The sequence below is a fragment of the Pinus tabuliformis genome, chromosome 2_2, assembly GCF_031772625.1.
Source record: "Pinus tabuliformis cultivar Carrire ecotype Pingquan chromosome 2_2, CPIR1, whole genome shotgun sequence".
NCBI classification, from domain to species: Eukaryota; Viridiplantae; Streptophyta; class Pinopsida; order Pinales; family Pinaceae; genus Pinus; species Pinus tabuliformis.
This window is the reverse complement of record NC_142300.1, coordinates 1,185,164,388-1,185,170,619: the sequence shown is the minus strand read 5'-3', so window position 1 is coordinate 1,185,170,619 and position 6,232 is coordinate 1,185,164,388.

Sequence of the window (6,232 nt, the reverse complement as noted above, 5' to 3'; positions counted from 1 at the left end):
GTATGCCACCTCCACCATGTTAGACCGCATCTTATTGGCCTAGGTAATATGGTCCCCTCATCAGATATGCATAGGCCCATGTTTCTAAGGAGTTGAATGTAGGCCTCCCATTCCACAACATTTTTTCCTTCCAAACTCATCTCCCTTGCCAGTTTCCAAATAGGAAAACTCCCATACCAATGAGAAATGGCTTCTTCTTAAAGAAAAATACTACGAGAGTGTAGACATCACATAAGGCCACCATTTAAAGAAAGTGCAACACCCACGCCATGAATGTTATCAAAACCAATGATGGTATAATTCACCATGCCAAAAGACCAGCTAATTATCTATAAAACCAGATCCTTAACCTTTTGGAAGCATCTCCAAATGTAAGATCCAGATTTGATGTTGTGATGGCTCGACCTCATCCAATCCTCAACCCTCTTCTTAGGCAGGTACTTTGAGGAAATGATATCCCTACAAATCCCTTCCTTAAAAAGTCCTCGCCATAGGGATTTGATAATGATGGCTCAGTCGAAGATTTTAATATCTAAAATTCCCCATCCTCCTTGTTCCTTTTGAATGATGATATTATCCCATTTTCTGAGATTAAATTTCTGAACTGCATCCAAACTCGCCCAAATAACATCTACCATTATGCTTTTTATTTTATTTATGATGGTCGAAGAGAGGATGTATAGATGCGCCCACTACTCTGCCAGCTGTTGTAGGACATATTATGCCAAGATGTATCTACCACCAAGGGTTAGCCATTAGCGTGCCCATCCATTATGTTTGCATGTGAGTTTATCAATTAGGAAATGCGAATATGCACACATGTCATTATTTGGCTTCAATCTAAAACCAAAGTAAGTGAGGTCATCACTTAAAGGCCTGGATTGGAAATTAAACAAACAGACAATATCATTGATCGCCCTAGGATCTCCCGATGAGTGCAGAATGTATGACTTGCCTTCTTTTGCCTACATACTAGAGGCCACTCCAAATCAATGCAGTGTTTCATAGAAGACCCTCCATTGAGCTGTAGACAAGATGCCAAAAGCTAGGATATCATCCACAAAGAAATTATGCAAGATCTGAATACCTGTGCTTAGTCTAATACCATTGAAGTGACCCCTTGTACATGCCGATTTGATCTTGTGACTAAGGCAATCCATTACCCATATAAATAACAAGGGAGAAAGTGAGGCCTCAAACCTCGCCATGCTCTGAAAAAAATTGATGGTTAACTATTGACCAAAATAGAAAAATGTACATTAGTGACACAAGCCATAATCCACTCAGTAATTTGAATAGAAAAGTCAATATTCATTAGGATGAGTCGCAAGTAAGCTCAATCGACACAATCATAGGCCTTCCTTAGGTCCACCTTCGTTACTAATGCGTAAAGTTTCTTTGTATGGATAGTATGAATAATTTCCTGAGTGGTGGCCACAACATTGTGGATCAGCCTATTGTAAAGGAAAGGCGACTGTTCCCGGGAGATGTGAAGCGAAAGAGTTCCTTTCAATAGCTCCACAATAATTTGTGAAATAAGCCTATAAGTTATATTACAGAGTCAAATGGGTCGGAAATCAAGAAAGGTGGATGTGACCAATGTTTTTGGAATCAGAGTCGATAGAGCCAGAACCATGTCCCAAAGAACGTGGTTGCTCCACCGAATTCAAAAAATCCACTCCCAACAGGTCGAAAAAATATAGGAAAAACTCCACCACCTAATCGTCCGTCTAGCTAAATTACATATACTAACAAAAAATAAATAAACTTCTTCATCCAAATAAAGAAACTTCTAACTCTTCTGTTAATATTTGTTATGAACCTAAATTTAATAGAACCTATAATATATATTTATTTAAAAAAATAAATATAGAAATTAATAAAATAAAAATAAAATTCTACAAAATCATTTCAATGGTCTATTGCGAATTATAAAGTAATATATAAATCATGACATTCCCATTTCAAATCCCCACTATTCAAGCTAACCCAAAAAATTAAAATAAAATAGATATGTACGAAAGCGCTTAGCACATACCACCAAAGACAAGATAAGATGAATCGATCTCTGCATGACAGGTCACGGGTAAAAAGTGGACAACATACGCGGACATAAAATGACCTTCGGATTTCATAATAAAATAAAAAACACTCGGAGATTCTTGAGGTTGTCTTGGATAGTTATAGTAGGACTCTTCTACGTCTTAGTTTTTTTTTTTTAATGCATAAAATCATATTTTGATTTCATCATAATATAATAATAACAAGAAATGCTTCGATACCCCTGACGGTGCTTTAAATAATTTTAGTTAATTTTGGCATATTAGATTTCGTAAAAAATATGGAAGGGATTTACTCATAAAAGATTTTATAATAAGATTAAAAATATTTGGATTTTTTTTGGAGTGTTTGGATAGTATTAATATATATTTTTTATTTTAGTTTTTGTATTTTTTAAATCTTTTTTTATAAAATGTGATAATTTTGTTTTTTTTTAATAGATATGTAATATTTTTTTTCCTTGATATGGACATAATTTTATAGTATTTGCTCATGGTATCGATTTATCATATTTGCTTTTGTTTTTCTAGGGAAAATAATAAAATTAAGTTTCTAAACCTTATAAAAGGGGATAAGAGCTACATAGTGTGATCATGGTGAGTTTATCAATCTTATTGTGCTTTGTTGAGAACTTGGCTTGGCTAGTTCTAACTAGATCTCGGGACAAAAAACCCATGGAGACATTGCTTGGTGGATCCATCTATCCTGGTCCATTATTGGGCTTCAATGTCTTTGAATTTCCAGCAGATGAGCAGCCGTGCATACCACCAATAAGGGCTTCATGGTCAATCACATTGGCATGTAATATTTTTTTTATTATTAATAGAAAAAGTGGTTGCTTTCTTTTCAGATCCCTTATGATCGGTGTTCAGTTGCAAGCATCTCTAATTAGAACACTTAAATGTGTCAGATCTATTAAATTTTTTGTTGTTTGGCATCTTACAATGGTATCAGAGTTGTGCATCTTGTCAGCCTGTGGGTTTATTGTAGCTCAATTTCAAAGAAGATCGGGGGTTCAGGAGAAACTAGTATTCAGTGATTTTCCATAATCACCCTAGCTAGAATTTCAACAATTTTGGTGGTTTTCTATAATCACCCCAATTGGTCTATTATTCTTCTGAAGTTTATCATTTTGCAAGTGATTTTGAACAACCCCAATGTATGTTGTAGAAGAAATATGTTTTGAAGGAGGAAAAATATTGCATTGGTCCAATTATTTATTTATATTCAGCATGTTCTAATTACTAAAGGGGGCAATTTTTATCAAGAGGATGGAAAATCCCTCTCGGCATTGGGCTGAAAAGAGTGATGGATCCAACCTAGCGACTAACTGACGAATTAAGCGATGAGGGATGCGTTTGTTGTGGGGCACTTCTTGCGCAGTCACAGCATTCGACTTGCAACAAAACATAGCAACTGCAAGGTCCCTGGATAACCGAGTTGATCCGACTATGTGGAGTTTCAGAAAATATGTCAAGAATGGCATCATCAGATCAAGGGTAAGCCAGTCATACCAGTGTTGCAAATCACCATTGAATGCAGAGGAGATTGTGACTGTCAGCATGGGGTTACGCCATGGTTTAGATATTGATTAGCAAATGCGATTGTGGCATTGAATAGAGATCCACATCAACAAACAAGGAATCGCACAACCAAGTGAAAATATTTGCTGTGAGGGGAAAGTATCTGGGTTGAAAAATTGATTTCATGTTGGACCGCAGTTATTCAAGGCCAAGACTTCTATTTGGAAGCAACACAAATAAAGAGAGGTTGAGGGCTACCTTCTGCCACCAAGTGGTATCAAATCGGGTGACCTACATTGTCATCAACTATGTAGCCATAATATTCCTTCTAGTCGATCAAAGGATTTCAAAAGCCAAATTGCCATAATTATCCCAATAGTTAGAGAGCGATTTCTTGATGCATTAGTTGTGAATTTATGAGGCCAAGATCATTTGTGTATTGTAAATGATTATGGGGTTCGATCCACTGTTTGGAAGAGCCGAGATGGGCCGTGATAGGAGAAGGAGCCCTTCAAGTAGACTGCGGGCTACCACATGGAGACTGCATTGTTGATCTCGTGTTGTGGAGAGAGTCAATGGGTCAAGCACGTCATTTTTATATAGGAAAATGACCCCGTCATCAACTCAGAGGAGAAAGACACATTAGCTGAAGACCAAGCCAAAATCATAGGTCTATTTTCCAAGGTAACTCACCCGAAAAACATATCAGAAGAGTTATAACAATCTCCATCTATCAACAAAGGGCATTAGTCCCCAGGTTAATGTTCTTTTTTCCTAAAGGGAAGCATTACTGAATATTTGTGAGATTCTGGAGGTCAAAGTGCGAGTTGACTGGCTGACACTCTGCTTTTCACTCAATGTCAGCTCGAAAAGCAGGAAACATCTACCTTTGACCTAGCTAATGACATTTCTATTCTTAATGGAGTCTCATGGAAAGGGAAAGAGCAATAAAGCGACAAAACATCTTAGCTTTTGCCTAAATGGAAATCATGAAAGAGTTGGAAAGGATGAGCCTCTCATCATTTATATATTGTAGACTTGGTCATTGTGTAGGAGGTCAAATGGTTGTTGAAACTTTGTAAGAAATTTAGTATTGTTATACTACCAAGAAGTTGAGAGAGAGAGAGAGGAGCTAAAGGACTAGAAGAGGCATCATCCAACCAAGATGGTTGTAATAATTCTTCTTCTATCTAATAATATAGATATGTTTCTTGTTGTCTACTTGATGGTGTCAAAATTAATGTTTTGATTATCAAAATTTATATGTTGTAGGATTACACTTTATCTTGTCTATGTGTAGGTTCTAATCTAGGAACTAGTGGAGAGATCTTCGACTTTGCTACATTGAGTTCTTTAGCAAGGCTACACCAAGGGCTGAGGTAATTCTTCCTCCTTTAGTTTTTCTATCATGCATTAAGATGAATATATGTATGCTTCTTTGTGACAATTGCAACTAATCTGAAACAACCTGCCTTGGATCCCGGGAAGATTCGAGAGGGTATTTCATCCATAACCACCTGTGTGTTAATTCCCTATAGAAGAATTGATGACTCCACTAGGGACTATACTTAGTTCTTGGTTTTTACCTTCCAAGTTCTTGGATCCCTCTGTTAGGTCCCTATACTACTAGTGTAGTCCTTATTGTTATTAGTGTAACCCCCTTATTGTATTATTGAGCCCATGCAGTCCCCATATTATTATTATCGTGTCCCATAGAATCTCACTATCGTTATTGTTTTTCCCTTACAATATTATTGTTATGCCGGTTCTAATTATATTATGACCCCTTAGAGTCCTAAATATAGAAAGGACGTATTTTCATTTGTATCATCCAAGAATTGTTCATTTGTGTAATGTAAAGGAGGTTTCCCCCTCGAAGAGGCTTATTTTGAAGTCGTTGATCTATCTTTTCTTCTATTTTGTGAGCTGGTAGCATAACATTTGGTATCAGAGCTTTGGATTCTAGGGTTTCGCTTCTTCAAATAGAACATCATGGAATTTTCTCTATACCCTGTTTTGTACGAAGTTTCAGAAGCTGAAATTAAAACCCATTTGATTCGAAATATTGATGAACCTCATGTTTGAATGGTAGATTGGTTTGCTATATTTTCAGATATATGATCCAAGGAAGTTAGGGTTTTTGTAGGCTCCCGAATTCCATCTCAAACAAGTGACCTTGTGAAAATCGTCATAAATTTCTCTTTGAGCATAAGATTCAAATTTAGTAAAAAGTGAAAGAAATAGTACAGACTTTAGTTTGCTGGGTATCGTTTTCAGGGCCGAAGGTCGAAAGAGTGACACGTGGCACTTTGTACAAGTTTAATCTACTAAAGCAGTCTATAATCCGATCATCATGGGATATTGGGAATAACTCCTTCTCGAAAAATCCAATTGCAATTAGACTTGTCGGGTTGGAAATAAGACTCAAAGGGCTACCATAGGATGAAATTTCAGAACTTGAATATCCAAAATTACAGAGTTACAGTTGTTTCAAGATCGAGTTTATAAAATCAATAAAAAGACATATGAGGAAGTTTGATGTCAAGGATCTGGTAACTTGGATACTACAGATGAAGAAATAATTTGATCTACATATTGTGCAACTGTTACAAAAGGTATATACTGCATCTTTATGTTGAGAACTAAAT